The 11,936-nt window shown below is 58.2% G+C and overlaps 1 long non-coding RNA gene across 1 annotated transcript; it reads right to left on the bottom strand.

The window, feature by feature from the left end:
* Positions 1 to 698: 698 nt before the first annotated feature.
* On the bottom strand, positions 699 to 9,810 carry LOC144382055 (uncharacterized). The gene is made up of 3 exons (XR_013448440.1): positions 9,649 to 9,810; positions 2,797 to 2,899; positions 699 to 1,782 (listed from the first exon to the last, which is right to left on the bottom strand). It is a non-coding gene; the product is annotated as an uncharacterized LOC144382055 (long non-coding RNA).
* Between the last annotated feature and the right edge of the window lie 2,126 nt (positions 9,811 to 11,936).

The following is an 11,936-nucleotide window of genomic DNA, read 5'->3' as shown; positions in this document are numbered from 1 at the left end:
CAAACCGAACTAGAAACAACAACCGTGCCTCCCTCCTATAGGGAAATTGGAAGGGGGAGGGGGGCTGGGAGACACAGAGCGGAGAGAGGGAAGAGGTTTACTTTAAAATATTTTTTAATGTGTTATTTATTGTCAGATAGTGAAATTCACAGTTCTTAAGGGTTCAGCTCTATGAGTTTTGGCAAATGTACACATCTGTGTAATCACCACCCCTATCGAGATATTGAACATTTCCATCACCCCAGAAAACGAGACTGACTTTTCACTGTGTCCCCATTTGAATTTTGTACCATGTGCATACATTTCCTTTCTCAATAAATGTAAATACAAAATGAAATCTTAAAATGAAACTTTAAAATGAGAAACTGTTTCCAATTGTCACCTCATCTGGTCCCCACAGGAACAAAGGAAGGCAAATCTTCCTGCCCCGTTTTACAGAGAAGACTGAACATCAAGAGGTGGCCAAGACTTGCCTAAGGAGTCCCCAAGCGGCAGGTCAGGCTCTTCTGTCCTACACCATTTTGGGGGTATAATTTACGTACCATATAGCTCACCCGTTTAAAGTGTACAATTCAGTGGGTTTTAGTATATCAGAGTTGTAAAACCATCACTACTATCCAGCTTTAGAACATTTCACCCCAAAAGGAACCCCCCGTACCCATTAGCAGTTACTCCCCATTCCCCGCCACCCACCCCCAACCGTAGGCAACCACAAATCTACTTTCTGTCTCTGTGGATTTGACTATTCCAGATATTTCACATCGACGGAATCATACAATGTGTGGCCCTTCTGTGACCGGCTGATCTCACTTAACACTGTAGCTTTCATGATTCATAAATGTTGTAGTGCATATCACGATTACACTCCTTGAAATGGCCTAATAGGATCCCGTTGCATAGATAGACCACATTGTCCATTTATCAGTGAACGAACATTCGGGTCACCCCCGCCTTGTGACATTACGAACAATGCTTCTGTGAACATCCACAAGCAGGGTTTTGCGTGAGCTTACATTTTCATCTCTCTTGGGGACACACCTACACGTGTATTTGTATAGTCAGGTGGTTATCTCTTTGTTTAGCATCTTGGAAAACTCCCAAACTGTTTTCCAAAGCCCGGGCAACATTGTGCATTCCCACGAGCACTGTGTGACAGTTTCGATTTCTCTACATCCCCACCAACACTTGCTATTATCTGTCTGTTTGATTCTAGCCATCCCGGGTGGGTGAGAAATGGTGCCTCTCCCTGGTTTTGATTCGCGTTTCCTCAATGGCTAATAATGTTGAGCACTTTTCATGTGCTTCTTTGGAGAAGTGCCTATTCAGGTCCTTTGCCCATTTTAGAAATTGGGTTATTCATCTTTTTATTGTTGAGATATATGAGTTCTTTATATATTCTAGGCACAAATCCCTCATTAGACGTATAATTTGCAAATATTGTCTCCCTTCCTATGAGTTGTTTTTTCACTTTCTTGCTGGGATTGTTTGCAGACAAAAGTTTTTAATTTTGATGAAGACCAATTTTTTTCTTTTGTTCCTTGTACTTTTGGTGTCACATCCAAAAAGACTTTTCCTAAGACTGAGATTTACCCCTATGTTTTCTTCTAAGAGTTTTATAGTTTTAGCTCTTACATTTAGGTCTTTGGTCCATTGAATTAATTTTTTCATATGGTGTGAGGTAGGGGTCCAGTTTTATTCTTTTGCCAGTGGACATCCAGTGGTCCCAGCATCATCTGTTGAAAAGACTGTTCTCTCCCCCACTGAATTGTCTTGGCATCTTTGCTGAAAAGAAAGTGACCATAAATAAGTGATTCCTCCCCCTCTACCCTCAGTTCTATCCCACTGTTGTATACTTCTCTCCTTCTGCCACACTGTCCTAATTACCATAGGAAATTCTGACAACGGGACACGAATCCCCTGGCTCTGTTCTTCTTTTTCAAAATGGCGCTGGCTCCTTGCGGTCCTTTGCTCTTGAACCCTATGCAAAGCCCGGCTCGTGCCTCAGCCCCCCGAGCCTCTGCAGCACAGGTGGCAGCCCTGATAAGGCTCAGGAATACTACCAACAAAGTGCACACTTATTAAACACCTGCTGTATGCCGGTGCTTACTGTATGTTAACCCTTTCACGCCACGTGGGGACAGTACCATCACCATGCCCGCTTTACAGTGAGGGCACTGAGGCGCCAGGAGGCTGAGAAGCTCACCCACGGTCATATGGTCAGTGACCTGTGGCCAGGTCCCAGCAGCTTGTCCACTTTGCCCGGGCTCTTCCCAATTGCTGTTCATATTTAATTCTGAAGGGTTTCCAGTATAAAGATAAGCTGAAATAGTTTTATGGTGAACAACCCAACCCCCCGCCCCCAGCTAGGCTGCGCACCTGCTCTACCCTGTTTCTCTCCTCCCGTCATAAATCAATCACCTTCCAGGTAAGTTGCAGACATCAGGACACCTTCCCCCCTAAATAGGCAGCTTGCACAGCATGAACTGGGGATCGATATTTGTTATGGAATTTTAAGTTCTTTTGAGTGACATTTACTCATGATGAACAGTACGAGTCTCTGAGTGGGGGTGGGGGGTCCAATGTTCTCACTAACGTGTGCTTTTTTGCGGCGCACACCTCTATCAAGATACGAAAATTCATCACCCCAAAAAGTTCCCCCATGCCCTGGACCCCAGAGGCCATTTGTTGTTCTGCCTGGCTGAGCGGTCCTGTGCCCTACGGAGGCATCCCAGCCTGCCCATCCATCCTCCTGGGGCTGAGCACCCGGAGCCCTCTCTGTACACCTGCCGTCCCCACCTGCTCCTCGGGGCTGCACGGCGGTCAGAGGAGACTTGAGGTGATGTCGTCTCCTTGGAAGCCAGAGGCGGAAGAAATGCACGTCTGTGTTGGCGTCTTGTATCTGGGAGAAGCCACGTGATATGATGGTAGCGGGGAGAAACCAACAGATTATAAAGCGCATAGCAAGTCTAATTCCGATTCTGTCAGGTCTATGGCTCTCACGGAGACCTGGGACCCAGCACGGGGGCCGCCACCAATGACCAGCCAACATTCACAGGCTGAATGGCAGCGGGAGGGACAGACAGATGGGCGGAGGGACAGGGCCTCACTCCTGGTGTCCCAGGAGCTGCAGAGGTGGGGTGGGAAGGTGGCCTCCTCTCTGTCCTGGAGGGCCTCACACCCCTTGTGCATGGAAGGCCAGGGACCAAGCTCCAGGCCCCGGTCACTTGCCCTCCACCCTCTGAGATTCATCCTGCGGAAACAGGCCTTCATCAGAAAGTATTTGGCATTTGCAAGCTTTTAAGTGGACTGAGAGTACTTTATTTCTTAAAAATAGTTTCAACCACCAGGATTTCCTTCCTGGGGGGGGGGGCGGAGGGAAGACCAACGATGTGGGTGGTGGTAGCGAATAGGTAGAGGGTCCTCCACCTTTTGGCCCCCCGAGGGTCCCCAGGGCCTTCCAGAGACTCCGTGGTGGAGGCAGCCACCAGAGGTCACGTGGGGCCCAAAGCACATGGTGTCCTTTCCCTAAGCTCTCACGGGAGCTCCTCAGGGATCTGGACTCCTGGGCAGTTCCCGGCCTGCGCATACCCCTCTGCAGTCCCACGGCCTCTCCTCCCTCTGTGCGTGCCTGTCTCGGTGGCCAAATTCCGCCACCCCCTCCTTTCTTCAAGGACTCCGGTCATATTGGATGAGGACCTGCCCTGATGACTGCATCTTCACTTGATCATCTGCAAAGACCCTATTTCCAAATAAGGCTACACTCTGAGATACTGCGGGTTAGGGCTCTAGCATATCTTTTGGGAGGGGACCCCAAAGTGACCCCCATCTGGGTCACTTTAGTAGCCCTGAAACTCAACCTGCTAGTCCCATTTTATAAAGGAAGCTCAGAGATGTCAAGCCCTTTGCCCAAGGTCATACAGCCTGGGCACAAATATTCCCTACCACCAGCATGTGCTGCAAATGCCAGGAGGAGATTAATTCTGTCCCAGACAACCAGGGTGACCTCCAGGAGGTGGCAAATGCCTGGGGCAAAAGCTCTGAGGATCAAGTGACAGGGAAAAGCCCTGCCCCTGACCTTGGGCGCCCCCTCCCCCATGGCCTTCCTTCCCCTCTCTTGAGCAGGACCTCCCCCTGCCCCAGGGCAAGGCAGCAAGGTTGCCCAGGGTCTCCTGCTCCCAGCAGCCGCCGGCCCCCTTCCCCTTCTCAGGTCTGAGACTACAAGATGGGCCCTTCGGCGCACGTAATGTTGCTCTCCCTCCCCATGCAGGTTCTCCTCGCCTCCCAAAGTGGGCCCACTCCAGCACCCCTGCCTGGCCGGGACGATGAACTGGCCTCAGGTTCTGTCCGCCTCGCCCCTGAACATCTCCCTAATCTGCACACTGGAGTCCTCACACTCGCCTGGTCCAGAGACAAGAACTCAAACATCCCGTCAGCGTTTAGGATGCATCTGATGCCTCAGTCACGGAGCATGAGTCTCTGGCCTGATCCCCACCTCCAAGCATACCATTCCTGCCCCTGACCTGTGGCCCCTCCTCAAGAGGTTGGTCACCACACAGAACAACTGGAGCTCCTAAGAGGGGTCTGGTCCTGTGCACAGGAGATACGAAGCACATAGATCCAGCCGTGCCTGAGGCAGGATCTAGAGACTCCCTGGGGAAGAGTGGAGGCGGGGGCTGCCAGTGTGCCCAGGATATCAGCTGCCTGGACCCAGGGGAGATTCTCTGCCTCGTGCTGTGGCCCGAGCGAGCCTTCCCCAAATCCCTCCCTACCCTCAGCAGCAGCCCGAGTCCCTGGCAGGCCTTGACCCCCGCTCGCTGAGCGTCCCCCCGCCCGCCCCGTAGATACAATCCTCCTGCACCTCCACCCTTCTTTGCTCCCACTCGTGCCTCCATCTAGCTAATGTGCCCTCCCACACTGTGGCTGGCTCGTCCCCTTTGTCCTCAGGACAAGCTCAGGTGTCCTGGGCTGGGCCAGGTGCCAGGCATGGCCGGTCCCCTGGGCTGTGATTGCGGGGTCAGGGAGGGCCTTGCAGGGAGGAGCTTGTTGGATCCCACTCTGGGGCCCTAGACTGTGGAAGAATGGGCTGGGAGCCTGGGGCAGGGGGGAGCAGGGGAGTCCAGAGAGCAGGGGGCTTTCCCAGAGAAGGGCCAAGCCCCCACCACCCATGAGCGGATCGCCCCACCTCCTGCTCCGTGTCAGCTGTCCTTTCCCAGAGTGCTCCTCCCCTCCCCCCATGGAAGGGCCACTTACCTGGAGCCCCCACGGTGATGGGAAGCCAGGCACAAGCAGGAGGTCCCAGCCAGGCCTCCCTCTGCTACAGGAGCAAGCGAGAGGTTTCCTCCAGGAAGGAGGCCAGCGCCTCCCTCCTCCCTGGCTGAGCCCCTTCTCTGGCCTGATCTGCAGTCAGAGGTATAGAAACAAGAGCCCGGGCCGTGGCCCCCATTCACAGGCACCCCCACGCGCCTCGGCTGGGCTGGGGGCCCATGGGCCCTGAGAGCCGCCTCCAGGTCGCGGGGCTGCGATCTACAGCTGCAAGCCTCTGATCCCACCTGGAACCACTCTGGGGAGATCACTTCCTGCCGCGGACCCCAGCCCACGGCCTCAATTAAAGTACCAATTAGTGTGAGAGGCAGGATGGCGACTGGGGGTCCATCCCCGGACCCCAGAGATCGTCTCCTCCACTGCTTCCTTCCCGGATATTGTACCCTCCCATAATTATTTGGTAAAAATCCTCCCGTTGTGACACTGGCCTTTCTATGTCTCCCACTCGAGCCCGCTCACCCAGGGGGCATCAGGGCATGCTTGATTTCCTCCAGTGTCAGGGAGCTCACCACTGCTCCACCCTGGAGGCTGCTGGCTTTATGCACCTACCATGGCCCACCAGGCTCTGTCTTGGGAAGGGCTGAACACCCTCTCCTGTCCCACACAGGGTGGCTCCTCAGGCCAGCCCCTCCCGGCCCTCAGCTTACGTCAGACAGCCCGCGGTGGTGCCACCTCAGAGGCCTCCCCCAGGGCACGTCCCATGCGCCCCCCCGCACCCCCAACCTCATCGCCTCCCCTGGATCTCTGCAAACTCCCCCGGCTCTGCTGGTCACGCAGCAACCAGCATATTGCTCCTGGAGCCTGTTTCTTGGGGTGTCTCGGTTCCTCGGGCTCTGCAGGCAACAGCCCGGGACAGACAGGCCGTGACGGACTCCAGCAGGGCGAGGACCGAGCTTTACGGCAGACCATCAGGCGGGCAGCAGATAAAACGCCTACCCCGTGGGGCACCAGCAAGATACAAAAAGCCTCCAAGGCGCCCTTTTATTGACTAGAAACCTTGTGCTTCTTGTCCCACTATCTCCCGGCCTAACAGGCCGAACACAGAGCTGGAGGAACTCGGTGTCCTGACTGGCAGGGAGCCCTCGGCTGTGGGCCCTGACGTGGCCCTTGGTGGGGGGGGTCCTGGTTCTCCCCACCCCAGAGGAGGGGCGGTCCCTGTCCGCTGTCTTCCCAATGCTCTGTCTATTCCCTCTCGCGGGGGGTCCAGCAGGACGCGAGGACTCCTCACAGAGGCCACAGGCAGAGAGGGACTTGCCAGAAGCCAAATGAGGCACCGGAGCAGCAGGCCAGCGCAGGCCGGGTTCTGCTGGCACGAGGAGGGCTGCTGACCTCGACCCTAACAAACGGCGGGGAGCACAAGCCCGCCGCAGCCTCAGGGGTCTGTGGGGCCCCGTGGTGGGACGGAGGAGGAAGACCCCCTCGTTCCCAGAGGCCAGCAGAGGGCAGGTATCAGGAGGGGCTTCAGGCCGCCTCAGCCCTGAGCTAGGTCCCCAGGGGCCCCCGCGCCTGGCTGCCCCCCCCCCAGGCTGTCCTTCACCGGGCCCTCTCCAGCCTCCTCGGGCAGGTGGCAGCTTCAAGCTCGCTTCTCCTCGGCTGGCCTGGTACCTCGGGGACCACTCTGAGCCAGAAACGTCTGCTCTCAAAGGAAGCCGGGAGGAAGCACACGTTGAGATAAATGAAGGGCCATTTCTGCTTCCAGAATAGCTGGGGCCGCGCGCGCGGCCAGCAAGCCTGGGGCTTGGGAGCCAGTCGAGGCACGCGGAGCCAGTAATTAATAAAAATGGGTAATGATAGACCATCTGTCCCAGCCTGTGCTCCGTGGTGGGGCCACGCCGAGTCCTCATTAGGCATTCCTCTGCTGTGTCCCCACAGATGTCGGTGGTGGCCGTGTGGGTCCCGTGGGAAGACGAGGTTGAACAAATTTAGGCAAACAGCATGGAGCAGGCTGGGCCCCAGCTACGGAGCTCACACAGGGTCAGCCTGAGCAGGACCCACAGGCAAGGGACCTCCATCTGTCCTCCACCCGGCAAGGTGGCACGAAGTGCAGACTGGTCCCCACCTGCTCCCTGTGTGACCTTGGACAAGCACCGAAACAGCGCGATGAGGTCAGGGCACAGCCCCAAGGACAGAGGTCAGAGTGTGCACTTGGAAGCACAGGGATGAGGGTTCGAGTCTCCCGGAGCCTTTAATTTGCTCACATGCAAGGCCACGGGCACGGCACAGAAGCTGCTGCTCATGGAGAACCAGGCGAAGCTCCCAGGACACAGTCAGCGCTCAGGCGGACGCGCAGGCCAAGGGAGCCCCCGTGTCTGGGAACTTTCCAGAAGGTGCTGGACGGGGCTCATCCTCCTTGACAATTCCAGACAACCTACCTGCTCCTGCCAGAGCCCCTCTAGGCAAGTCCGGCAGGCCCAGCACGTCCCCTGCCCCAGAAGAGGATCCATCCAGTGGGAGATGGGGCTGCACCCCCAGGAAGGGGTGGGGACCCCAAATGCCCACGGCTGACAGCCCAGTGAGAGCCAGATAAGCAAAGGAGGAAATGGGGTTCAGCATGGGCAGAGGAAGGACCCGCAGGGGTCTCAGCTAGCAGTGGGCTTGTTCTTGAGCACTTGGGGGGCATGGACGGGGGACCGACGGGGGACAGCTAGCAGCGGGGCTTGGCCTGACCGGGTCTGAAGCTTTGAGCCCTGCTTCCTAAGCTGGGTCTTCTCTGGACAAATGGCCAAGTACTAGCTCAGGACAGGGTGGCTCAGCCTGGAGCACAGTGGGTGGAAGGCATTCACAGAGAGGGACACTGAGGCATAGAGCTGAGTGACCTGCCCAAGATCATACAGCGTGAGCAGTAAGCCCCGTTCCCTCCGCAGTCCCAGCCCTGGAGAAGGTCCTGGCTCACCCTGACCCCTTCTCCCCCAAGTTCCCCAGACCCAAGCATTCCCCTGCTGCACCTGCAGCCTCCCGGGGAGTGCTCTCGGCCCACCCCCATCTTGCCGGTCCCAAGGGACAGCCAGCTGAGCAGGGCCTGGCTGCAGGTGTGGAGGGTAGCAGGGACACCTGACCCCAGGCCTCTCTGGTTACAAGTAACCGAAGTCCCGTCCTGGTGTGTCCTTGGGGAACCTGAGCCTCCCAGCTTTGTCCTGGCACAATGGAGTGCTCAGAATGTGGAATCAGAGAGGACTTGTTTGTTCCTGGGGCGGTGAGCCTGGCTGAACCCTCTCGGGGCCAGAGGGAGGCCCAGAGGCCCAGGGAGTGGGGCCAGAGTGCAGATGGGAGGCTGGCCCTCCAGAGCAACAGGTCAAGGATCCCTTCCATATGGGGGTCCTCTTGGACCAAGGGTTCCCTGGAGGCGGCCAGGCGGCCCCTGTGTGTGGAGGTAAAGCTGCCAGGCAGGGGTCTGTGGAGGGGAGAGGGTGTGAGGCGTCTGGGAAAGCAAGGGAGGTGCCCAAGGTCAAGGGGATAGAGAGGAGGTGCATCATTATCACTGTGAATATTCATCTGAGTATATGAATATTCATGAAACCTCTTCTCCCACTGGTTTGGGAGAAACTGGGCTGTGAGGCAGAGCCCATCTCCCACCCCTCGGGCCAACCTCAGAACCGGGGACAGTGGCCCGGGGCTTTGGACCCAGCCGGGTCCCCTCTCCAAGGGCCGCCAGGGAGCAGGGGCCAGTGTGGGAGGGACGTGTCGCCTCTCCCCGCCATGAACATGGGCTCTAGAGCCCAGCTGGTCACGGACACCCGAAGACGGGTCTGAGTTCTCCGGGTGATCAGCAGGCAGCTGGGGAGAGGCCTGAAACAGGAGCCTCTGGGGGCGGATGCAGAAGGGACCACGTCTGGCCCATGGTGGAGGAAGCCCAGGGAAGGACAGGCAGGAAGGCTCAGAGAGGATCAATGACCAGCCTAAGCCACACAGCAAAATCAGAGGGAAGCCCAGGGCTCTGGTATGCAGGGAGGTGACCTCTGAGCTGGTTCCTACCCTAGGACAGGCGTGTAGCTCGTCCCGGCGCACAGTAGATCCTCAATTGGTGTTTGCTGAATGAATGAATAACCTACAACCCTATCTATGTATGTCTCTACTTAAAGATGGGGAAATGGAGTCTCAGGAATGAAGGGACCCGCCCCTGCTACTGCCGGAAGGGTGTGGTGGGCCAGCAGCTTCTGCTTTATTGGATAACATCTGCAGGGTGGACAGGGATCTCCGTGCGGTCCTGGACCGTCCTGAGGGCCCACGAGGAGCCCAGCAGGCTCCACAGGGCAGCCCGCCTCCTCTGTGATCTCAGCCCTTCGAGGGAGGAAGGGGAGCTGAGGAAGACGTGCGGGTGACACTCACCTGCAGGAGGGAAGGGGGAAGCTCAGGAGTGGGGCCTGGAGAGCAGAGGGGCGGGGGGTCGACGGGCGGCCCGTGGCTCTGGGGGTCAGTCCTCCGGTCCAGGCGCACATGCACGTGCACACACACCCCAGTCCGCGTGTGGGACAAGGCAGGCAGGAAGCTGTACTGATAAGAAATAAAACGAGAAGGCTGACAGTCAGTGGGAAAGAAAAATAATCATAAATGATGGTTTTTATTAAAAAAATATCACTGGGAAAATGTATGCTCATTGCAGGAGCCCAGAAAGAGCCCAAAATGTAATAAGGGGGAAGAGAGAAGAAGGGCAACGGAAAATTAAAATCTCGAAAGTGGCCTGAGAAAATCTCCTGCTTTCTGCCCGGAGTCCACAGGACAGAGGGAGGAGGCGGGGAGGGGCGGGGGGACAGAGGGAGGAGGCAGGGAGGGTGCCACTGTTGTGTGAAGTGATAAACATTATTCTGCAACCAAAATAGCAAGAGCAGTGGCAGGGGGAGGGACAGCTCATCTATCACGGAGCGGAGCGGTGATGGATGCTCCCGCGGCAGCCCAAGGGGCCGGCCGGCCGGGCCTGAGGTCCGTGAGGGAGGAAGCGTGGGCCGCTCGGCCCGGAGGCAGGGGCTGCCGCGGACCGCTCTGGCCGGAGGCCGCTGCCCCGCGGGAGTTACCCGTGTCTGGGCCGGAAGGGCCCTTGGGAGCCCAGAATGCGATCGGGAGGAGAGAAGGGAAACTGAGGCCCGGGGGGGAGAAGGCGTGCACTGGAAGTCACACAGCAAGCTAGTGTCAGCGCGGGGCAGGGTTAGCCTCCCCTGGAGAGGCCTGGGGCCCTGCAGCCTCCGTCTTCCTCCCTGCGAGCCCGCGTGGGGAAGCAGCACCCCATCCCTCGCGCTGCAGGCTGGGCCTGGTCCCCAGGCTGCCCCTCGGCAGCTGCGGGACACCAGGAACTCCGGCCTGGTAGGGGAAGGGGAGGCGCGTGTGGAGGGCCTGGCCCGGAGCGGGAGAAGAGGACCCGAGGGGCTTGCGGCCCTTCCAGATCCAGCATCTGCGGATACCGCCCTGTCTCTGGCCGGGAAAGAAACGTCCAGGGTCGAGCTGAGCTTGCAGGGGTGGCAGGAAGGGCCAGGGCGGCCAGGGCTCGGGGGCTCCGGGCCTCTCCTCTCCCTCCATGACCTTGGGAGACGGGCGGCCAACGGCCACCCTGGGTGGCACCTGGCCAGCCAGCAGCAGCAGGCAGGCGGCTGGAGCAACCCGGCCACTGAAGCCCCGTGAGCTCCCTGCAGCCCCGTTGGCCCACGGGAACCCCAGGCTGCCCCGCTCAGCAGCCCCCCCGGGGCCCCGTGGGGAACAGGCGGAGAGCCGGACAGCAAGGAGACAGACCCAAAAAGCCAAAGCAAGAGGCAGAGAAACAGACAACAGAGAAAATGAGACAGAGACCCCCCGGGACCCCCAGCTGCCCAGGAACCCCCCCTTCCTGGGGCTCCTTCTTCTTGCCTTCTTGGGGGCACTTACATGGGACCCCCACCTCTCAAGATTTTTCACCCTGAGGAAACCCATGCCTTGCCTCCCTAGGACCCCTGTTGTTTGGGATCCCCACCTCCAAACTCCCCAAGACACCACTCCCAGGACCCTACCCCCAGGAACCTTCACCTTGTCAGGACTCCTGCCCGCCCACCTCCCGAGACCCCCATCTCCCGGGGGCCCCTTCTCTCCCTGGGGCTCCCGCACTCAGTGCCCCCTCCCCACATCTCCCTGCCCCCACCCACGGGTCCCCTCCGTCCACAGCAGAAGGATCTGGGGTCGGGGTCCAGCACAGGCTGTGGTGGAGAAGGGGGTGCAGAAGGCCCACACCTGCCTGCTTGCGGGGGGATCATGACCATCTGGCTTCCCAGGGAGAGAAGATGTGTCCTAGACACCCCACTTCAGCCGTCCTGGGTATATGTGGGCCCCCGACAGAAGCGTTCAGGGAAGCACCCCAACTCCCCAGCCAGCCTGTGGGACCTCAAATCCAGGCTCCTTTGAGGACTTGGGGGTCCACGAGGCACTTCATCTCCTTGGGCCCACGAGGCTACCCCACAGGGTTGCTCACGACAGCGCATGGCTCCGTGGTATCCGCAAGCTGCTGGGTGCAAAGAACCAGGAAGGGACCGTGTGTCCTGAGCAGGGGCCACAGTGGGCCTCCTCAGCCTGTCCTAGGAGCTCTGTGGGGAAGGGGAGCAGTAGGAGGGGGCTGAAGGATGCAGGGTGGAGGCTTGGGCTTCTCGAAGGCGGATTTC

This window comes from Halichoerus grypus, chromosome 6 (assembly GCF_964656455.1).
Source record: "Halichoerus grypus chromosome 6, mHalGry1.hap1.1, whole genome shotgun sequence".
NCBI lineage: Eukaryota > Metazoa > Chordata > Mammalia > Carnivora > Phocidae > Halichoerus > Halichoerus grypus.
This window is presented reverse-complemented; position numbering and strand designations above follow the sequence as displayed.